The 24,508-nt window shown below is 36.5% G+C and overlaps 1 long non-coding RNA gene across 1 annotated transcript in view; it reads right to left on the bottom strand.

Annotated features, from left to right (window-relative positions):
• Window positions 1–1,044: 1,044 nt before the first annotated feature.
• Window positions 1,045–24,508, bottom strand: part of LOC125611712 — an 87,616-nt gene continuing 64,152 nt past the window's right edge. Inside the window, exons 2-3 of the long non-coding RNA XR_007341896.1 lie at window positions 7,618–7,771; window positions 1,045–1,225 (exon numbers count right to left, since the gene is read on the bottom strand). This is a non-coding gene — a long non-coding RNA (uncharacterized LOC125611712). The remainder of the gene's footprint in view (window positions 1,226–7,617; window positions 7,772–24,508) is intronic.

The following is a 24,508-nucleotide window of genomic DNA, read 5'->3' as shown; positions in this document are numbered from 1 at the left end:
TTCCAAAGTAGTATTTTAATAAATATTAATTGTAAATTTGATAAATATTTTAAATTAATATTTAATAGCTTTAAACTATAATATTTAATGTCAAATGTTAAATATTAATGTCAGATTAATATTTAAATAGTATATATATATAGCTTAAATTAATTTTATAGACATTTGAAATACTTTAAAATAATTTAAATTACATTTCAAATCCTGGAACCAGAATTACAAAGGCTTTATAGAGCATCCCATCACTATGTATATGTCTGAAACAACTGAATCAATATGATTTTTTTTAATCATATAAAAGAAATAAATGTAGGGGCTGGAGCTGTAGCTCAGTGGCAGAGCGCCTTGGCTCACATGCTTGAGGGACTGGGTTTGATTCTTAGCATCACATAAAATAAATAAAATAAAGGCCCACTTTCCATCTACCACTACCAAAAAAAATTAAAAAATAAGAAATGTTACGAAGATACATACATTGAACGTATTCATGAACATTGGTTTCTTTGGTTCTTCTCTATCAGAAAGAGGCATTAAGCATACATTTGCCTCTCAGCCACTGCAAAACTGTCAGTATTGAATACGTGTTTGGCCAAATTAAAGCCAAATCTTTAAAAGAACAATTTGTTAAGGGAAATTAACCCAATTATTGATTACTCAGGATGATGTGGACTAGGGAGATGAATAGTCAGATGAATTGTCTGACTAACCCATTACCTCCTGGATTTAGAGAATGTTTTCACTTTTAAGGAGCTATGTGACACAGCCACTTTTAAATGCTGTGTGTGTGTGTGTGTGTGTGTGTGTGTGTGTGTGATACATGTAACTTCTAGTTCCTTAAAAACAAACCAAACACTCTAATGGTACTACATTTATGTAAGACCCCCTATTTAAGGAAGAGAGTTTCGAAGTGCTAGCCCCTCTCTCTTTTTCAGAACCAGACTCAAATAAACTTGAATCCCTCCTTGCTGCCCCAAGTACTTGTACTCAAGTGGCAGGCATCCCCAACATCTGATGTGAATGACACTTTTGGAGAAAGGTGCCCTGCAGGCCAGCCTTCTAGTTTCTTACCAGGAGAAGAAGGGATGGCTGAAGAGGCGACTTGGCTGCTCATGGTCAGCTGAACCTGAAGTCAAGACTTTAGTGACATCCCAGCTACTTCTGAGAAATCTTTCCACACCCAAGACTCCCTTCTTTCCTGCTGGTACTTCTGGCTGCCAAGAAATGCCTTGTTGGTGGGAAGGAATAAAATTAAAAAAAAAAAAAAGAAAAGAAAGAAGGAAAAAAAAAGAGAGAAAATATAGTTAGGGAAAAACACCTGGGAAAAAAATTTATAAGCATGTGCAAGATGTTTATTTGGGGAAAAATGAAAGTTATTGATTGATTTATAGTATGCCGAGATGAGTAACATGGAAAACTTACTTTAATGGAGTTTAATTGAGTTTTGGGTCATACGAGTTTTATAACACAATCAATCTGTCTTTAATAAATGTTAGATTTTCTAGTTTGAATCCCTGTGAGCCAATTTGAAAACTCATATACTTAAAATATTATATGACTTTCAGCAACTCATGTGGAAACAAATGAAGTGCTTAAGAGGGGAAGAAAATATAGTAAAAACTTTGCTTTTTTTTTTTCACTTTTATCTTCGGAAGTACTCAAATCACACCATATGTACCAAAAGCAAATTAAAATGGAGATTTGGGTGAGCAGTTAACCAGATAATTCTTTTCCCAGGGAAGAATATCAGGTTGTTTTTTTTTATGTTCTGTTTTTTCTTTAACAAAATTGTAAGAAGGAGGTGGGGCTCTAATTGTGGACTAATCTGATGTACTAATTTTTGTATAGCTTGCATTTCTCCCTAATTTTGCACAACTCTGTTCATAGGGATTTGTCAAAGCTCTAGATACATGAACGAAAATCAAGTATGCATATGTATGGTGGCTTGGTGTGTGTGTGCGCGTGCGTGTGGTGTTAATTGCCATGTCAATCAATTATGTAAAAAATGTCACCAAAAAGGTTTAAGGAAAGGGTGACCTGGCTCAAATTTTTGACTCATTGTGTATAACTCTTGGACTTTGTCCTCTTGCTTAGAGGAAATTATTGTGGTTTCAACAGAGCCCCACATTTCTCTAATCTCACTTGTGAGTGCCTTGGCCTGATGCCTTGAATATCTTTTCTCTCTATACTCACTCCTTTATGCATTTCATGATTATTCATGAGCATGCAAATGACCACCAAATCTATACCTTTAACCCTAACTTCATTCTGCTCCAACTACAGGCCATTAAATTCGCCTTTCTTGAATCTGATTGTAATGTAAAATAAACATATGGAAACTAAACTTTCAGTATCCCCCCTCAAACCCTGATCCATCTGTCATATTCCCCATCATATTTAAGAATAACTCCATTCTTCTAATTGCCCAGGCTGACAATTTTGCAGTTACTTTCAACTATTCATCTTATTCCACTAAAAATTTATTTGGAAATATTATTGGTGTTATCTTTAAAACATACTTATTTATTAATTATCATTTTTAATATTCAACTACCTCGTCTCATTGCCGATGCCAAATTCCTGGTCTTGAGCTGTCATCATCTCTTACTTGCATGCTCACAATAGCTTTGTCAATTGTATCCCAGCTTTTATTTTTGTGTCCTCCACCCCAGTTTTCTCTCATGTAAAATTCTGCAACTCTCCATTTCATTCAGAATAAAGCTGAAGTTCTTACTATAACCTAGAAGGCTGTTTCTCACTTTCTGATATCATCTCCTTTCATTCTCCTCCAACTGGATCTTCCCCTATTGCATTGCCTGATGTTCCTGGAACACATCAAATGCACTCCTGCCTTAACACCTTTGCATAGAATGTTCCTTATACCTGGGACACACTTTTAGAAAGAGATACAGCATTTCCTCAAACATTTATCTAATTCTAAAGCCCTTCCTAATTTTAAATTATTACCAGTTTAGTCTGTTTGGGCTACTATAGTAAACTACCATTCAACTGGGTGGCTAAAATGACAGATTCATTTCTCACACCTCTGAAAACTAAGAGGTCCAAGATTATGGTGCCATCATATTCCATATCTGGGGAGGGCCTCCTTTCTGGTTCATAGATGGTGGTCATCTCAATAGGGTGGAAGGGACTAAGAAGCTCCCTTGGGTCTCTTTTATAAGAGAATTGATTCCATTTATAAGGGATCAGGCTTTATAATCTAATCATCTCCTTAAAGTCTCTACCTCCTAAGATATCACATTAGTCATGAGAGTTAACATATGGATTGTTGATGGTGGGGCACAGACATTCAGATCACAGTCATTCTGTCTATCTCTATCAACTTAAGTGTAAGGTATATCAACAGATTTGCACTTTTGTTGTTGTTGTTATACCTAGAATTGAACCCAAGGAAACTTAGCCACTGAGCCACATCCCCTGCCCTTTTTATTTTATATTTTGAGACAGGGTCTCGCTAAGTGGCTTAGGGCCTCCATAAGTTACTGACGCTGGCTTTAAACTTGCTAGCCACCTGCCTCAGCCTTCCGAGCCTCTAGTATTACAGACATGTGACACCATCCCCTGCTAGCCTGATCTGCATTTTCCAACAATCCTCCAGAGGTTCTTCTTGCTCTGTGGTTTGCACTCTGAGGATAGTAGAATTCTACAATGCTGAGGTTCAAAATAGGCATCACAATAGTTCTGAAACTTTTGTTTGTTATAGGATTCCTGCTTTTCTTTTCAATTATTTTGCACATGAATCCAATACCATAAAGCTTAGTGAATATTTTGCCAAATAAAAATTGTAGTGGATCTAATAACTTTATTCATTTATTTATTTTAGGCTGTGATTATTCAATAAATGAAAATCACTCCATTCATTCCTATCCATTCCTTACTACCATAATCTGGAAGGCAACCTAAATTCTGTCCCATTAAAATGTAGGGGTAAATGGTACAAAGGTACTGAATTGCAACATCTTTACTTTGGAATTTCAACGTCTTTACTTTGTGACCTTTGGCAAGATAAAGACCACTTCTGAATCCTAAATTTCTGGGAATGAAACAGGGCTAATATTACCCACTCCATAAAGTTTTTGATTTCAGAGGATGAAATGGGACTACAATGTGCAAAGCAACCAGTTATTGCTGGCAACTGACAGGCACTAATAAGTGGGGATTTTCATCATTATTGTCTATATCACCAATTTCCTTGGGAGCAGACTGAGCTAGTAATGCTGCAATTCAGTACTCTCCAATCATTTCTCTATTAGTCATTATTACCACATAACAAGCGCCTAGAAAATCTCCTTGGCATGCAACTATTTGCATTTCTTTCTTGCTCACAAGAACATAGTCTGCAGGAGATATTTCTGCTTCAGATTGTGGGGCAGGAGTTGCCTTGGTTTACAACCTAGTCAGCTATGATGGCTGTGCTATAGAGACATTTTTCCTCCCCCATGCCAATAAAGAGAGCAGGGTGTTCACAACTGTGCAAGCATATTTCAAACATCTGCTTGCAGCATGGTTACTAATATCCCATTGGCTACAGGAAGCCATGTGGCCATGCCAGTGACAGGGAAGTATGCCCTGCTTTTGGTGGGAAGGCCTGAAATTTAATATGGCCAAGTACCTAAATAGTGTGTGGTGGGGTGGGGGGGAATGAGACAGACTCAAAAAAAGAGAGAGCTTCCAACAAAAGTTCAATCCCTGCTTCCTTAGGCCCACATGTGAGAAGGAACATGAAACCTAGTATAACAAGCTAAAATTAAGTGGGTGGCATAAAATAATATTCTAAATTAGAATTCCTGAAACATTACCATGTAAAAGCAAAATTTAAAGTCACAAGAAGAGTCCATGAAAATACTTCTACTGCTAGAATTATTTTCTTGGGATACAGAAGAAAATATAAAATAGTAACATATTTAATGCTCTCAACTATTGAGTGACACATTCAATAAATGTTGATTGAGCCCTCACTATATACCAAGCAGCAGGTTGTATTAATAGATAATGATGTGTTAGCACACCACTATTTTATTAGTGCATTATAGTTAGACATAACATTGGGATTCATTTTGATATAATCATAAAAGCATGGAATATAATTTGCTTTACTTTAGTGCCCAGTACTTCTCCTTTCCCTTCCTTACTCCCTCCACATTAACCTGTCTCTATTCTACTGTTTTTCTATTTATTTATATTTTTTTTAAAATCCATGCTTTATAGACATAAAGGTGAAATTCACTGTGATGTATTCATAAATGCACATAACACAGTGTGGTCAATTTAATTCCACCATTCCTCTTTTTTCTTTTCCCTCCTCCTAACCCCTACCTCACCCCATTCCCTTCCTCTAGTCCACTGATATATATCCCTTCTATTTTCATAAAATTCACTGAACCCCACCATTTTTTTCTACCTTATATAGGTCTAATGTCCATATATGAGAGAAAAGATTGATCCTTGATTTTGTAAGTCTGGCTTATTTCACATAGAATGATATTCATCCATTTAGAAGCAAATGCCTTAATTTCATCCTTTGTTATGGTTGAATAATATTCCGTTGTGTATATATACCACATTTTCTTTACCCATTCATTTACTGATGGGCACTTGGGATGGTTCCATAACTTGGCTATTGTAAATTGGGCAGCTATAAACATTTATGTGGCTGTATCACTGTACTATGCTGCTTTTAGTTCTTTTGGATAAATACCAAGGAGTGGGCTACACACTGGATCATACAGTGGTTCCATTCCTAGTTTTTTGAAGAACCTCCATACTGCTTTCCAGAGTAGTTATACTAACATGAAGTCAAACCAATGTGTGACTATCCATTTTTGCCACATCCTTACCAGCAATTATTATTATTTGTATTCTTCATCATTGTCATTTTGACTGAAGTAAAATGAAATCTCACTGTAGTTTTGATTTGCATTTCCCAGATACTTAGAGATGATGAACATCTGTTCATATCTTTGTCATCAATTTGCATTTCTTCCCTTCAGAAGTATCTGTTTAGTTTTTTCACCCATTTATTAATGTTTGCAGTGATAAATGGAAATGGAGATATTAGTGAAGAAGGGGACTTAGGTTATATGGAGATGATAATATACAGTGGAAATTGAAAATAACTTAAGAGCTGAATGTGTTGGGACATGCCTGTAATCCCAGCAACTTGAGAGGCTATGGTAGGAAGATTGCAAGTTCGATGCCAGCTTAGCAAGGACCCAAGCAAGTTAGTGAGACCCTGTCTCAAAATAAAAACTAAAAAAAGGCTGCGGATGTGGCTCAGTGATTAAATGTCCTTGGGAGTTCAATCCAGAAAAAGAAAAAAGAAACTAAGAAATGCAGTGGGAGAAGTAAGAGTTACTTGCATTGAGATATGTCTATATATATTACAGAAATCAGTTTTTAAATCTATGATTTTTTTTATAGAAGATCGGTAAAACATGAAGATGGCTCTGATTGAAATTAATTTGACTTTCTGTTAAAATCTGATGTTCTGACCTAATTTCCTGGTGTGTGTGTGTGTGTGTGTGTGTGTGTATTTATTTATTTATAAGTAAAGAGTAAGATGAGCACTTGAAGTCTGGTAAGAAGAAACAGACTGCGGCCCGTGAGAAATTAGCTCCTTTGAATGTAATGCTGGCCAGGAAAGGGAATCATGATAGGGCTCAAATGCAATGAGGAGATATTCACAGAAGTCATCCGATTGAACAGTTATTATCTCTAAGTCATTATCTCCTGCAGACCAGTAATAATTTTATTTGGTTGGATAATCACACACAAGCCCATGTTTTAGAAGAATATTTTTCATTTCATCTAATGAGGAACTGGAGAGGAAATTCATTTTTGTCCAATGCAAAGTGCTTAGAAAAACAGTAAAACTTTGTTTTGATAAGGTCAATCTTAGTAAATTGACAAAAAATTGTGTATTTGATCTGATGTTATCTTGCTATTACAAATTAGCTAAACCATAACAGATTAGGCTCCATGCTGAGAATTATTTGCCATTTCCTAAAAACTTCTTAAGTCTTTCATACTTTTATATATGGGCATGTGCATGGTACATTTTTACTTTTTTCCAAATTTTTTTCCTAAAAAATGAATAAAACTTCCCAAGTTTAATTTAAGTAAGTATGGTGGTAGCTAATAATATTTCCTACAAAGGGAAGAAAAGTTCTTAACTTTGCAAACACAATAGCATGGTTAAATTATATGAACTTCTTTGAAAAAAAGATTGTACATATTTGCATTGAGTGTTTATTTAAATATGTTACTCAAGCTTATCCATTTTTTTCCATGTATAAAATGTATGCATTCCTAAACAGATTTTCATGAGTCAAATCTTGTTTTTGGAATGAATGTCCTATATAATAATTTTAGTTATTTTAGCTTCCATTAGCCACCATTCTCAGCACTTGGGTGAAAATATTTCTCCCTGTCATCCTTTGGCAATATCTGTTTGTTGAGCTGTATTATGCAAAAATGTAAACTGATGGGAAATCCTGAACTCCTCTGGAGCACAGATTCTCATTAATATAAACATTTCCCTGACAATTCAGAACTACTCTGTCTTCCCTGCTGACCCAGTTCTCTGGAATAAATCCTTACCTTCTATAGTCACGAACCTCCATTTGGCCATGTTTATTAACATCTTTTCTTCTTATTTTACAGTGTGATTTCTGCTGTGTATTGGCCACACTCTCTGCCTCAGTACTTGTATTAGTCCAGGTTCTCAGATGCCATCAGTAGCAACTGGCTCTCCCTGAAATAAGCAGAACAATTTCTTAAAAACACATTGGCTGGCTCACAGAACTAGTAGGAGATCTAGACAGCTATGCAAAGATTAAGAAGCCACGAAACCACCCTGGGTCATACATCAGTTCATATTTGGTGAGAAAACTGCTATTGTGACAGAGAGATAAAGAGGAGGAAGAGGACTGGAGAAGAGGAGGAGGAAGAGGAGGGGAAGGAGATGGAGAGGAAAGTGGCAGGAAACAAAGGTGAAGAAGAAAGGGTGGAGGGAGAGAGAAGGAAATGCTTATGCCTCTTAAATAAAACCCATATCTCTGAATTAGCCGCAAGGCAGGCTGGGAAGTGGGCAAACAGCTTTCTTGACTTTTTTTTTTTAACTTTTTTTTTAAGTTGTCAATAGACCTTTATTTTACTTATTTGTATGTGGAGCTGAGATTCGAACCCAGTGCCTCACACATGCAAAACAAGCACTCTACCACTGAGACACAACCCCTGTCCTCTTGATTCTTATCATCACAACTGAAACGTTCCTCCTCGCCAAGCTCTAAGTGGCAATTTCTCATATGGATTCCTATTCTGGGAAACCAAAATGAATACCACCTTAACCTTCAGGTATGTGATACTATTCATTGCTTTTAAAATGCTAATATTTATATGAGTTTATAACAGTAATCTTAATTGTCATATGAGCTTATAACACAAGGAAAGAACAATCAGAAATGACCAAAAAAAAAAAAAAACAAACCTCCAAATAAATTAAACAGAAGGGGGATGCTATACATTATGTCCTACCATAAATAATCATAATACTCAGGAGAATAAAAAAATATCCTAAAATTCACACAGAGAGAGGCTGGGGCTGTAGCTCAGTGGCAGAGTGCTTACTTAGTATGTGTGAGACACTGGGTTAGATCCTTAGCACCAGAATTACTTTTTTTAAAAGACTGATCTTACAGTAAACCCTATTAGTCATCTAACCAACATCTCTTTGCACTCCCACTAGATTAGATTTCTTTCTAGTCTTAATTTTGTTCAGGGATGCACAATGTTCTACATGACATTGTCCAGACAAGGTCAACATCATCCCCAGTCCTGGGTGTAGTTCCTGCCTGATGATGCCCATGATTGATTTCACTTGGGCAAGTGATATATTTCCATCTAATAAGATGTTAATGGATATTGACTGGGGATTTCTTGGAAATATCATTTAATCTTACAAATAATTACAAGTAAGAATTGAACTCTCTATTCCTGTGGACTTTCCTATGCCTGGATGGGAAATCTTTAACTATTGTACCCATCTTGAAGCCACAGAGGGGGCCAGCTAGAGGACAAACGCTGTGCAAAAGCAAAGGAGATCCTAGTAAAATAAAGTAGTGTCAATGTTTATGTGCTACCATGACTAAAGTCATTTCTCATTATACAAAAAAGGACACTTTCTTTTTAAGCTTTTCTAAAACATTCTAAATGAAATACATTAAATATGTTGTAAAACATATTCCACAGGATTTCCTTTAGAAACTAAGGATATAGAATCTTCTGAGGTTCTAAGCCTTGTCTTGGATACAGACTTCCCAGTTAATATTCCCCTTCTGTATAAGCAAACAAAATCATCTACTTCCTGCATCATACTTAATAGGTGACCTTTCATTTGACTGCATAGTTACAGATCAATAATCAGACAAATGATAACATTTTTGGAACCCACAATATATGTTTCCCTTCTTGGCACCAATGTAGCTAAGACTATCAAATATGTCACCCTCTGTCACTCAAGAAACAGAATCTACTATTAAACTCAGAATGGGAGAGAAAATATTTTTTAAATCTTACACTGAAGTCTGAATTTGCTGTCTGAACATTCTATAAAGCTCCTTTTCATGGAGAAAAAGTGTCCATACATGCAATCTGGCACTTCACTGTAACAAGGCAAGTGCATTTCCAAATGTGCCACCTTTGCTCGGTGCTTATGATCTATAGTCAACTTATCATCAGGAATCCTGAAAAATTGGTTTACATTTAAACAAGACAGTGTATTTATGAAAACAAGTATTTAAGAGATGAAGAATCAAAGGCATTGGTTGTTTGTAACAGAAAGAGTAATCAACAGCTATGGTCTCTACTGTAACATGGGAGCATCTCCATGGCTCACCATTGCTACATGTCTTCCCAGAACACTATCCTCCTTGGGCCAGCAGCTGTGAAATCCAACACAGGAGGTGAAGTGCTGAGGGTAGAAAAATTAGCCAAGGAAGAGGGAACAGAGAAAGGGAAGGAGTAGGCATCAGGAAGCAAGTCCTCCCCTGTGTCTCATGCTAGCTCTGACTTTGGTCTTTTCTCCCAAATCTTTCTGCAGTTCACATTTTCTTCTAACATTCATGAAGATAGAAAGTTAGGAAGAAAAAGAGAAAGAGCACTCAGCTACAAAAAAGAACGTACAATAACTCTATATTTACTGGTTATATTCATTGTTATAACAGAACCTCATCTGTTCAGCCTCTGGAGAAGGCCCTCTAGGCTGGGTTACAACATAGCAGGTGGCACCATGACAGGAACACTTGAAAGAGGGATCAGATGGTGAGACAGAAAGCCAAGACCATTTTCGTTCTTTTACTACAACTTGCTCTTTGGAGAGCTAACTCTGAAAACTCTGCCTTAATACCTTCATATAGCACTATCCTCCCAATAAGCCCCACCTTTGAAAGGTTCCACCACCTCAGCATGACCACACTGGGGACGAAGCTTCTAGACGTAAACCTTGGCGATCAAAATCTATCCAGACAGGCAAGGTGGTGCATGACTATAATCCCAGCTGCTTGTGAGGCTGAAGTAGGAGGAATGCAAGTTCAAGGTCAGCCTCAGCAACTTAGTGAGGCCCCCAAGCAACTTAGCAAGATCCTGTTTCAAAACAACAACAACAAAAAGTAGGACTGGGTACGTGACTCAGTGGTTAAGTGCCTCTGGATTCAATCCCAAGTACCAAAAAAGAAAAAAAGTATCCAAATCATAACACTGGTTTCGGATACTTTCTGTTAAGAAGTTTTGTTAAGTGTTTTTAAAATGCTGAATTCCATTTTTTCTCCTTTTTAAAATATTTCTAAATTTTCAGTGCATATAACTGAATCCTCAACCAGGCATTCAGACTCAGGTATGTATTTTTCCCTGTGGTATATGAGTATCTGCACATTACTTTACTCCCACTTATTCCAGTTGAGAATCAACCTTAAAGTGTAGCTCCCACTAGTTCATGTTTCCTTATTACACCCCAAAGGTTTCACCACAAAACTTAACCAGATAACTTGAAGAGCTTATAAACAAATTCAGCAAATTAGTAGAATACAAGATCTATTAAAATGCAGTGCCCATGGTAGAAACATATAACATTATATAAGTGTACATATTACTTTTCATTTAGGAAGAGTCATTCAACAAGTTCCTGAGGAGGTTTTCAGCCATGAGACATTGAAACCTGAACCAGGGTTGTCAATAATCTTTGTACTTTCATTTTTTCATTATTTCATCAGATTTGTCAGTTCACTGTACAAATATTTATTTAAAGGTAATTAAAATGGCTGTATCTTTAAAAATGTTATACTTAACATTTGTATGTTATAATTATACATAATATTAGGATTATTTTGATATAATCATACATGTTTGGAGTATAATTGGCTCCACTTCAGTCCCCAGTACTTCCTCTTTCCCTCCCTTTTTCTCTGTCCCTGTTCCCCTTCCTCTGCTCTATTGATCTTCCTTGCATTTACTTATTGCTTTCTGAAAATTAGATCTTCATAGATACACAAAAAAGGTAAAATTCACTGTGGTATGTTCATATATGTGCATAGCATAATTTGGTCAATTTCATCCCACCATTCCTCCTCCTCCCATCCTCCTCCTTCCCCTTAATCCCCTTCCTCTCCCCTATTGATCTCCCTTCTATTTTCATGGGATTCCCTCCTCCTTTTCTTTCATTATTTTAGTCTAGTTTCCATGTGTGAGAGAAAATATTCATTCGATGCTTGACTTTCTGGATCTGGCTTATTTCACTTAGCATGATGTTCTTCAGCTTCATCCAATTACCAGGGAATTACATAATTTCACTCTTCTTTTTGGCTGAGTAAAACTCCATTATGTATACATACCACATTTTCTTTATCCATTTATTTGTTAATGGGCACCTGGGCGGGTTCCATAATGTGGCTGTTGTGAATTGCACTGCTGGAACTTTGATGTGCCTCTATTACTATAGTATGCTGATTTTAGTTCTTTTGAGGAGTGGAATAGTTGGGTTATATGGTGGTTCCATTGCTAATCTTCTTAAGGAATCTCCACACTGCCTTCAAAAGGGTTTGTGCTAATTTGCAGTACTACCAATAACATATGAGGGTATCATTTTCTCTCCTTCCTCGCCAGCATTTATTATTATTTGTATTCTTGAAGCTTGCCATTCTAACTGAAGTGAGACAAAAATCTTCATGTAGTTTTGATTTGCATTTTCCTTATTGCTAGGGATGTTGAACTTCGTTTTTCTACATATTTGTTCCATATATTTGAAGGGTCTGTTGAACTCTTTTGCCCATTTATGAATTGGGTTATTTTGGTTTTGTTATGAGGTGTTTTTTTTTTAGTTCTTTATATATTCTGGATTCCCCTGTCAGAAAGTGGCTCAAAAAGATCTCCCATTCTGTAGACTTTCTTCATGCTCTTGTTTTCTTTGCAGTACAAAAACTTTAATTTGATACCATCCCATTTATATTCTCAGTTTTGTTTCTTGTGCTTTGGGAGTCTTTTTAAGGAAGTTGGTGCCTGTGCCAATATGTAGGAGAACTGATACTATACTTTCTTTTAGCTGTTGCAAAGTATGAGATCTAATACCTAAGTCACAGATCTACTTTGAGTTGACTTTTGTACAGGACAAAAGACAGGGATACAATTTCCCTGTTTGATGATGACATGATCCTATCTCTAGAAAACCCAAAAAACTCCACCAGATAACTTGAAGAGCTTATAAACAAATTCAGCAAATTAGTAGAATACAAGATCTATGTTTACAAATCAATTATTTTTCTATACTCCAACAATTAACATACTAGCAAAGAAATTAGGAATGCTATCCCTTTCACACACACACACACACACACACACACAAAAACTTCAAAAAAGAAAAACAAATTGGAAATAAATATAACCAAGGAGGTGAAAGACCTTGACAGTGACAACTACAAAACAATGAAGAAAGAAACTGAAGAAGACACAAAAAGATGGAAAGACCTCCCATGTTCATGGAGAAACATTTTCAGAATGGATCTTATTGAAATGTCTCAAGAATGTCAGAAAAACAGAATGTGAGAAAAACAGTACTATAATTCACTTGGAAAAATAAGAGACCCAGAACAGCCAAAGCAATCCTGAGCAAGAAAAGCAATACAGAAGGCATCACAATACCTGATCTCAAATCATACTACAGAGCTATAGTACAAAATCTGAGTAAAATGAAATGTTAATGTAGTTGAGATTTGCATTTCCCTGATCACTAGGGATGATGAACATTTTTTTTCATATAATTGTTGGCCTTTTGTATTTCTTCTTTTAAAAAGTGTCTGTTTAATTGTTTTATCTCTCTTGCCCATTTTTTAATTGGGTTATTTAACTTTTTTTTTTTTTGTGTGTGTGTGTGTGTGTGGTGTTGGGGGTTGAACCCAGGAACTTGTGCATGCTAGGCAAGCACCCTACCACTGAGGTACAACCCCAACCCCGAGGGGCTTTTTTGTTGGTTTGGTTTGTGTGTGTGTGTGTGTGTGTGTGTATTTTTATTTGTTTGTTTGTTTGGTTTGGTTTGGTTTGGTACTGGCATTAAAACAAACATAAGGACCAAGAGAATAGGATAGAAGACTCAGAGACTAATTCACATAAAATCATCTGATATTCAACATAGGTACCAAAACATAAATGGAGATTTAATGTATGCAAGAGTTGATCCACTATTGAATCTGAACTTATGCCAGCTGAAACTCTGTCAAGAAAGTAGCAAAACTCTACCAATATCCAATTGAGCTACTCTGGGTGGTGAGTTGCTTTCTGAGATGTTTCCTAGTGATCCCTACCTCTACCTCATCCTTTTGCTCAAGTGAGGGCTGGATCCAGGGACAAATGATGGATGTCACTTCTGAGGACAGATATATGAGTTCTTACTTGTTCACCCATTCTTGATCTCTCACGTGCTCACTTTTTTTTTAACTTGAGCTGCCATGTTGTGAGCTGGTCCATGAAGAAAGAGGCTCATAAGCCAAGGAACCCAGGGCCAGCAATGGGCAGAGAACTGGCTCCCACCAACAATCATGTCAAGAAGTCCAGCAGGAGATTCACCTCAGCTGAGATTTAAGAAGACTGCCACTGCTGTCCACATCTTAATTGCAACCTTGTCACAGTGGGCCAGAGGATCCAGATAAGCTGTGCCTGGGCTCTTTTTCCACCAAGATGGTGAGAGAGTAAATGTGTATTTCTTTAAACAATTAGTTTTGCAGTACCTTGCTATGTGGAAGCACATAATTAACACAATGCACTAATAGCTAAAACTGAAATACAGACATGTGTATTATATATTAAATATAGTGTTACAATGTCATATATACATATATAATAAACACATATATAATTATATGTATATGAGATGGGGTTGTAGCTCAGTGGTAGAGCATTTGCCTCACATGTGTGAGGCACTGGGTTCGATCCTCAGCACCACATAAATACGAATAAATAAAGATATTGTGTCCATTTAAAATAATAATAATAATTATATGTGTAATATAATTATTTAGCTGACTATATTTGTTTTTAGAATTTATTGGCTTCTTTCCTAATAGACTGAGTAGATGTTGTGATATCTTTGGAGAATTAAGAAAAAGAGCATAGCATTTTTATTCTTAAGAATAAGAGTATAGCTTAAGAAGATAGTTTCTTAAAGCTTTCCTCCTAAAACTTGGAGCCTCATTAAATATGTAAGCTATATTCTCAAGGAATTGGTTGTGTGCATAACAAACCTCCCTTAATTACTATCAACTGTAACAGAAATGAAGAGTAGTAGTTAGGAGTTTGAGATCAAGGTGGGTGGATTTGCGTCTCCATGCTTGCTTGCCCTCCTCTTTGTAGACCTCAACCACAGGCAAGTGACTCACTCTTTGAACCTAGTTCTGCATCTGTGAATCAGTAATATTGTAATAATAACCTCACTGGGCTTTGAGAAGTATTAAGTGAGATAAAAGGGAACAACATTGTTTCTGGCACAAAACAAGTACTTAATAAGTGCCAGCAATTACGTCTGGCTTTTAAGGAAGCTTAGTGTACATTATCTCATTTAATTACAGGTTCAACATCCTTAATTTGGATATCTATAACCTGAAATGCTCCAAAATCCAAAACTTTTTGAGGTTCAACATGTGATGGGTCATTGTCCAAATACAGGCAAACTAAAAATAGTGTATAAAATTACCTTTGGGCCATGTGTGTAAAGTGTTTATGAAACATAAATGAATTTCACATTTAGACTTGGAGCCCATCCATAAGACCACTATAACTATGCTAATATTCTAAAATCTGAATAATCTGAAATATTTCAAGTAAGAAATGCTCATCCTGTATTAGAATAAGCATTTGCTGAGCGCTATTTGACCTCATTTCATTATGTAAAGAAAGTCAGGGCAGATAGGCTCAGCCACTGGCAGGAGGCTTACAATAGTTAGGTTGCCTGAAGGATCACAGGAGAATTGAACTGTTTCTGTTAAATGAGATAATGAATAAACAGGGCTCACCAAAGCTCAATTCTGCTACACTCAATCAGGATCAACTGGTATTACTGGAATGTCAAGAGAAGAATCTAGAATCCTTGACTCCGGCTTAGTGGTCTATCTACACATGTGACCCATTCCGTTCACATTTACTCCTGGGTTTTTCTTATTTTCCAGATGCCACCCCACTAATGACAATGAGAAAAATCAGAGATAGAAATAAAAATAAAAAAGGCAAAGACCACTTATGCAAAAAAAGAGCTCCTTTAAAAAAAAAAAAAGTATCTTGAGACATTTCAATAAGATCCATTCTGAAAAGGTTCCTCCTTTAATTCCTTATGAAATCAGCCTCCCCACGAAGGAACAGATACCTTAGTTGTGTTAGATAGTCTTACTAATTCTTACCATTTAATTATATTTGTTTATATTACTAGAGAAATATATTTACTGGTAATAAATAAGATTTGCATAGATTACAAATGCAGAGGACTTAATAAAATGGCTTTGATGAATCAAACCAAAACAGGGAATCTATTCATTATGAGCATTGCTGAATGTACTATATTATTCTCTGATACTCAGAATTTAAAGCTCTGCATTAAACACTTTGAAATAGAAAATGCTATATACCAGGATATAGAAATAACTGTTGCACTTTAGTCCTCATTAATCCTTTCTGGATGAAAACAAAATAAGAATCAATGCATAAAAATAAATATGGTTTATTATCAAATGCTACTTGGAAGTAAAAATGGCAAAAATTCCATTCAAATAAAACTCACATTTAAATCTCATTATATTGTTTACTTACAACAGCCAAACCTCTGCTCCTCTCCTCTCTCCTTCCCCAAATTAAAACCTGCCCACATCACACATTAAATGCTGGACACTTCATCATTAGGATGACAGACATTCAGCTCTCATTATACCAGGGTACCTTTTTATGTATGTGGTATTGTATATAAATACTATCTGATATTAATAAAAAGACAACTATCTAATTATTCACAAATGATAGTAGATACTATGTCAGGTCTAAACTTTTTAGAGGGGTCTGATTTACTTCTTGTAGAAACCCTGTGATGTAGACATTACTCTCCATTTTCTAGATGAAGAAACTCATTATATTAAGCTAGTTTCTCAAGCATACATGATTACTTCATGGTCAAGTCAGGACCTGTACCCAAGGCCAACCAAACCTCAGAGTCTGTGTTTCTTACCCTTCATGTTCCCTGTGGTACTAGGGATTGAACCAAGGGTGTTCTACCACTGAACTACATCCTTAGTGCTTTGCATGTTTTATTTTGAGACAGGGACTTGCTCAATTGCTGAGGCATGTGCCACCAGTATCTGGCTATTCTTTGATTCTTCTCAACACTGTGACCATTCCAATCAAAAACTGGGGTGCAAATTGTGAAGAAGTCAGCTTGGTAAAATTCTTGGCATGTTTCCTTAGTAGTAAGAACATCTTTCTACCACCTGAAGAAGCCCACTTGGTAAAGTTCTTTGTATATTTTCTAAGCAGTAAGAACACCTTGTTACCATCAACCATCCACAGAAATGAGCATAGCAGTAATGTACTAGCCCTTCCAAAGCTGGGAAGTGTAGGGTCAGGAGCTGGATGTCCCAGTTCTCAGTACTTTTTGTAAGAACAGTAGAAAGTGAAGACAACAGGGTTGGAGATGTGGCTCAAGCGGCAAAGCGCTTCCCTGGCATGTGCGGGGCACTGGGTTTGATCCTCAGCACCACATAAAATAAAATAAAGATGTTGTGTCCACCGAAAAACTGAAAAATAAATATATAAAAAATTCTCTCTCGGGGCTGGGGATGTGGCTCAAGTGGTAGCGCGCTCGCCTGCCATGCGTGCGGCCCGGGTTCGATCCTCAGCACCACATACCAACAAAGATGTTGTGTCCACCAAAGATTTAAAATAAATAAATAAATAAATATTTAAAAAAAAAAAAATTCTCTCTCTGTCTCTCTCTCTCTCTTTCTGAAAAAAAAAAGAAAGAAAGAAAGTGAAGACAACAAAGCATGAACTCATGTAAAGGAAGCCACATGTAACAAAGGGGATAGCATCCAGGTGTTTAAAAATCTGAATGTAAAGGGAGTTGAGTACTGTTGGCCAAGAGTGATGGAAGGTATCTGCCCTGAGCTGCTACTTCAAGGTTAATGAAGTGGCGTTATCTTCCCCACCAGAGCAAGAGGACAGCTATAGTGGCAGAGCTGTGTACCTAGGACACAGGTGTGGGTGACAACACAGTTCTCAGAGTAATCAGAGTCCTCCAGCTGCCCCTTTCCAAGCTCAGCCCATGGGAAGCTGAAGTTCGGCAAAAGACATTTTCTTTTAAAGAAGATAATGCGTGATGTCAGACTTTGTGAATTAAGGCACTGTGTAATAGAGCCAAAGCCAGCACTGCATAGACTTTGGTGTGGATCAGGAAAGAATAAAAACTTGATTATAGCTTCTGTTTTCTTTCAACCATCAGTCACACATTTCTTAACGTGAATTTCTTTCTTGTGTTATTCCTAGTAGTTGATTTGAATTTAGCATTAATAAACCTGACATCCAGGTATAATAACTTATTGCTTGAATGTGTTCTTTATATTCATACTTTTGTTTATTTTCTTTGAAGGGTGGCAGGTATTAAACATTAAAAAAAAGCCCTTTTGGGAAGCACAGCCTTTATCGTAGGAAAGATGAGAGACGTTTTGAAGTTTTCAGAATAAACATTTTCAGTATGTGTTATTTGAAAGGATACCAAACACACAGAGAAACATCCCTGCTTAAGATTAACATGTTCATTATATACAGTATTTATTTTTTTATTTATCTTATTTATTTTATTGTAAAAATACTTAATGTGAGATAACTTCTAACGAACTTTTAACTGTATAATATAGTATTTGGGCAGCGGGTGCCAAGGATTGAACTCAGAGGTACTTGACCACTGGGCCACATCTCCAGCCCTATTTTTATATTTAGAGACAGAGTCTCACTGAGTTGCTTAGCACGTCGCTTTTGCTGAGGCTAGCTTTGAACTCATGATCCTCCAATCTCAGCCTGCCAAGCTGCACAATATACCATTTTTAAAACCAAGACGTGTATACTGTATACATACTGAGTGCTGTCTTTTGTTTTGATGTTCTAGGGAGTTTCAGGAGTAATTTAGATGCTCTTTAAGCTGATATTCCACTCAACAGAAACAGACAATAAATGTGTATATATTATTCAATAATGTAAGCTAATCAATAACAATGTAGTTTCAGATATAAAAAGGGCTATTTAAAATCATCCAAATTTGGCTTTTTATTTCTTCCCATGAAACATGCCTTCTTACTGCAAATTGCCAATTTGGAAAGGTCATTACATTTCCATATAAAGCCCAAATAAATGATGACATAGAATATTTTCATTGGGGCGACTTGGAATAATAAATGTGTGTACAGCAGGCATCTCAGGTCCTCACTCTTGAGGTCACGGTGAGTGACAAAACGAGTGCTACAAATATCATGCAGCTTCTAAACTGACATATATAAGATATTTGGCATTAGAGATTAAAGGTTGTAACTGAAGCGGGCGAAAGAGTCTAAATTTGGAAATTAGACACTCAGATGTTTCAAAAACAGTAATGGCAAGTGAATCACATACTCACTGAAACCCTCATTTTTTACATTCTAATGTGGCCAATTTATGGCTTCTTTACACATCTTTACCGTCTCAATAGCATACTTAATAAAAAGTTATAAAAGGACTTATTGCATTGAATATGTAGTTTTATTATTTTTGTTCTCTCTGCCTATATATGTGACTCACAAACTTGAAATCTCCTCACAACCTATATGGCTCTGCACAACATGTATCAGTTATCTTGTGTCTGCTACCATTAATATAGTGCATGGAAACCTGCAATGTCAAGACACATTGTCAAATGAAAGGGATCACAGAAGAGAATTTAAGCAATGTGCATGAGTGTTAGTTTCATTACAGCAATAAAATGTTGCAGATAATTAATTTAAAAGAGTAAAGACTTATTTTAGCTCACCATCTTAGTGGTTGGCTCTGTTGCTTTTGGATCTGTGGTAAGGCAACACCTCATGGCAAGAGTGCAGGGCATAGGAAGCTGCTCACCACATGGCAGCCAGGAAGCACAGAGAAAGAGAGCAGGTGCAGGAGTCCTAGTATCTCCTTTAAAGGCACATCCCAACAAGTTCAACTTCCTTCCACAAGGCTACTCTCCCAAAGGTTTTACCACGTCTAATAATGCTGTGGGTTGGCAATAACCCTTTAACACAAGGGCCTTTGGGAGATACTTATCCAAATTATAGCAGTACATTGTTACATAAAAATTAATTCGGTCAATTTGAGGTAATGATAGGTCGGGGAAGAGTGGATCTCTATAAGCCAAGCCACAGAGCTGGGAACAGTGGTGCATGCCTATAATCCCAGTGGCTTGGGAGGTGGAGGCAGGAAGATCTTGCATTCAAAGCCAGCCTCAGCAACTTAGCGAGACACTAAGCAACTCAGTGAGACCTTGTCTCTAAATAAAACATAAAAAGGGTGGGGATGTGGCTCAGTGGTTAAGCACCCTGGGGTTTAATCCCCAGTACCATCAAAAAAAAAAAAGCCACAGGACAGGATAGGATGAGACCTGAGTGAAATCATATGGGGCCATAGGGAAAAAAAAAACGAAAAATCTCAATCTGTCCTAAGGGGATGGGAAATCAGAAAAGAACCAGAAGTATAAGGCAGATGGAAGCAGAATAAGCAAGAGGCTCTGAGAACTAGAGGCAGGTCATCTTCATCAAAGACATTAGGTGAAGTTTCACTAGAGACCCAGTAACCAAAGAGAAGAATAGGACAGTAAGGGGACCAAGAGTTTGGTTTCTCCAACCACACTACTTGGACTTGAATTCTGACTCTGTCATTTTCTAGCATTGCAAGTTAAGATGATGGAGCAAGTTACTTAACTTCTGCATGTCTCAATGCCACTGATTTTTAAAAACTGAGAATATTGAGAAGAGTTCCAACTTCACCAGGCTATTGTGAATTAAATGAAGCCATCTTGTAAGGCTCTTAGAACAGTAACCAAAATACAAACATTACATTGGGGGAGTCTGTCTGAGGTCTAAGAAGTTGGCAGATTAGAAGTGTTTGAAGAAGGGCGTTGAAGTTAAATTTGAAGTCCTGGATCTTAGAATCAAGATGGAAATTGACCCTTCTGGAAGCTGACATCACACATGGTTTGGGGAAACAATGGAGAGAGCTCTAATGCTGGCACAATACCAGAATACATGCAATATGAAAGAATAAAATAGGTTAAAGGATCAGAAGACCCTGGGAAAGGATTATTGGATGGGTATGACCATCAGGGTAGTGGCACAGAGTTGATGATTGGAACAGGATTGGTCCCAGGTGGGTCCATATGCAAATGTTAATGGGAATTTGCAAGTGGAAGGGTTGAGAGCTGGACAGAGCATTGGGATCTCCAGAGGAGGCCACTATTTATAGCCATTAGCTACTAGTAGAATTACTGCATATTTTTAGAGAGATCAGGAAGACCTTTCTAGGTGCTTAGCAATCAAGGAAACCAGAGGCAGAGGGTGGATCTCATCTTGAACTTGACGGCATCTGCCCACTCCTTCTTACCCTTTACGCCAATCCAGGTCCTCCACAAAACTCTACTCTGGGAGCTTTCTCACCAAACAAGGACCACTTACATCGTAGCACACATTTAGCAGATGGATTTGTGTTGTCTCGCTAACCTATTAGCAATGACAATATATTTTAGCTGAAGTTTAGAATTTGACTGTATATTTCAAACACTTGAAAAAGAAGCTAACCCTTAACTCCTATTATTTACTCTCTGTGATGGCTAATCTATGGATCAACTTGACTGAGTTAAGTAAGGGATACTCAGATCCCCGTAAAACATTATTATTGTGACTATGAGGGTATTTCTGGAAAAAGATTAGCATTTGAATCAGTTGACTGAGCACAGGTGATCAATCCTTACCAACATGGGCATCATTCAATATGTTGAGGACCCAAATAGAACAAAAAGAGGAATAAAGACAAATATGGTCTCTCCCAGAGTAGGATTTCCATCTTCTTTTGCCCTCATTCCTCAAAGCTCCTGGTTCCTGGGCCTCAGCCTTGGTCTAGTAGTTACACCACTGACTCCTCTGTTTCTCAGGCTTTTGGACTCAGGGTGAGTCCCGCTATTGGGTTTTCTAGTACCCCAGCTTGTAGATGGAAGGCTATGGGACTTCACAGCGTCCATAATAACATGAGCCAATTTCAACCAATCCGTCTCCCTCCTCTTGGTTTGGTTTCTCTGGAGAACCCTGACTTATATTCTTTCTCAGCTATAGGGGACTCTTAAACAAGAATATGTTACACACACACAGTAATTATGGACAGTAATTAGATGCCTTTGTATCTGTGTCTATTTCCAATCAGTGACCACCATAGGGCCTACCACTGTGCCAATGAGATGAGTTCATAATTAATCACAAGTAAAAAATACAAATTCACAAAAATTAAGCTAAAGTACATTTTCCTCATTAGGGACGAACAAAATCGTGTGATCAGCACATCAGTGATCTCCTATGACTCACAGACCAGTGGGATTTGCTAGACAGAGTGTGGTTTTCTGGTGACAATTCTTAATCTAGAATTTCCCCCACTCTAACACCTCTATTTTAAGTATCTGTTACTGTTTTGAAGTTTCAGAGTTAAAAACTGAATATAATATTGTAGAATAAGAAAGCCAGAGGCTCTTTTTTAGTTTTTACTTTTAAATTTTGTGTCTTTTTGGAAGGTCTAGGAAGTGACCCTGTGAGGCCAGCCCAGGTCTCCTCAATAGATTCATCAGTTCTTTAGTTTGTCTGCTTTTGTGGCCTGCAGCTCCTTCAATCCCAGGACACCAGTATATCCATTCCTTTCTAATTTTCCAGGTCATTAGACATTGGCCTTCGGAGAAACACCAGGTATCCACAAGGCACTTCAGGAGATGGACACACTCCTTTACAACTTTGGTTGTAAAGTCACAATACATGGAAGGGCTAAACAAAATGCCTATTTCAGCCCAATAATTGTCTTTTATTAGCTGCACGATTGATTGAAGCCTATACTTTGGGATTGTTCAGGTATTTATATAAAAACATTTTTCACAATAGCAATAAAAATGTGATAACTACTTGGGATTTGACTGTATTGTAGGCAATTTCATTCCAAAATCATTTATTAAATAGATGTTTGGTGCTTGGAACTGATTTTATCTCTCCTTATAGATATGCACTGTGATTTTCAGGTTAAGAAGGAAATAATAAGTCCATAGAATTGGAGAACTCCAAAATCAAGTCGAGGGTAGATGGTGTGGTGTTTTAGTTTTAAATATAAATATGTTAATTCAAAATGTTAATTCTTCAAAAGCAAAAACACAAAGCAAAATTGCAAATTAAGGGATGTTGGAAAAGATGCATTATTTTGTTCAAATAAAGCAACATTTTATGCATCAACACAATTAGTATATTATTTATCACAAAGCCACATGAAAAGGATTACCAGAGCTCTGTTCTTAGCAACTTTAATTCTAATTCCTTGCTTCTGAGTACTGTATGGTGGTAAGAACAAAAGGTTGGGGCCTTTCAGGATTAGAATCCCCGTTTCTAGACTTATTTAGTGTGTGGGCCAACCTCAGCTTTGGTTTCTTATCTGTAAAGTGGCAAGCATCTCTATTTCTCTCTTGGGATTAGTATAATATTCAGTAATAATATCTGCAAAGGGCTAGCATTAACGGTAGTTTGGGAATTCTGTTATATCTTTTAAATATATACTTATGTATGCATGTGTGTATACACATACATATACATATGCATGATATTTATGTCAATATCAAATATTCCTGGTCACTTAGAAATCCTCTAAAACATCTCATTTTTTAAACATTTTTTCCTGATTTCCCTTTACCCTCATTTATGCTCTAATTCTCAAAGTGTAAGAGATGGCATAAAGTCTAATAGACACAGATGCTTTTAAATTGCCAGCTTGGGTGTCTACATCTTGTTCCTTAAGATATAAGACTTAAGAGGATATGGGAAGGGCCTGGGGTTGTGGCTCGGTGGTAGAGCACTTGCCTAGCACTTATGAGGCACTGAGTTCTATCCTCAGCACCCCATATAAATTAAAAATAAATAAAGGCCCATCAATAACTGAAAAATATTAATATAGGGATCCAGATATATAGAAGTAAGACCTACTTGTCTTTGGAATCAGAGAGATCTGAATTTAAATCCTAATCTCACTTTTTACCAGTTGATTAATTTTAGATTAACTATGTTATTAAGCCTTAACATCCTCAACTGCAAAGTAGGAATAAATGAAAAGAACTTGACTATCCATCAAAAAATGAATGAAAAAAATAAAACAGTTAATTTGAAATACGAATTTTACTTAGCAGTTAAAAGGAATGAACTAACTAAATGACTCTCCATATATGTTATATATAAAAATATATAGATACATAAATATATTCTCACATGTTTGTGTAGCATAAAGTATATATTATGTTTATATATAAAAACATTCTTATATATCCTCATTAGGAGAATATTTCAAAATAACACTGAATGAAAAATTCAAGATACACACTAGTGAGTACAGTTCAATAAAGTTTATATAAACACTTATAAAAACAAGATTAATAGTCATCACTACATATTTTTAAGTATTATACAGTGATTCTTTAAACAATATTGGTTATTTTAAAGTCTTTAAATTTGTGAAAATTATTGTCTCTGAAAATAATGTTGGGGAAGGGAATAAAATTTGTTTAGAGGAATTTAGATTTATGTCAAAGTTTCTATTTGTAAAAAATATAAATAAATAAGTAAAACGCTAAAGAATGGCAATTCTGGGTATGGGATTGTACACATTTTTAATATTATTTATATTGTGT

This window comes from Marmota marmota, unplaced genomic scaffold (assembly GCF_001458135.2).
Source record: "Marmota marmota marmota unplaced genomic scaffold, marMar, whole genome shotgun sequence".
Classification (NCBI taxonomy): Eukaryota; Metazoa; Chordata; class Mammalia; order Rodentia; family Sciuridae; genus Marmota; species Marmota marmota.
Note: the sequence above shows the minus strand (reverse complement) of the source record. Positions and strands in the feature narration are given on the sequence as shown.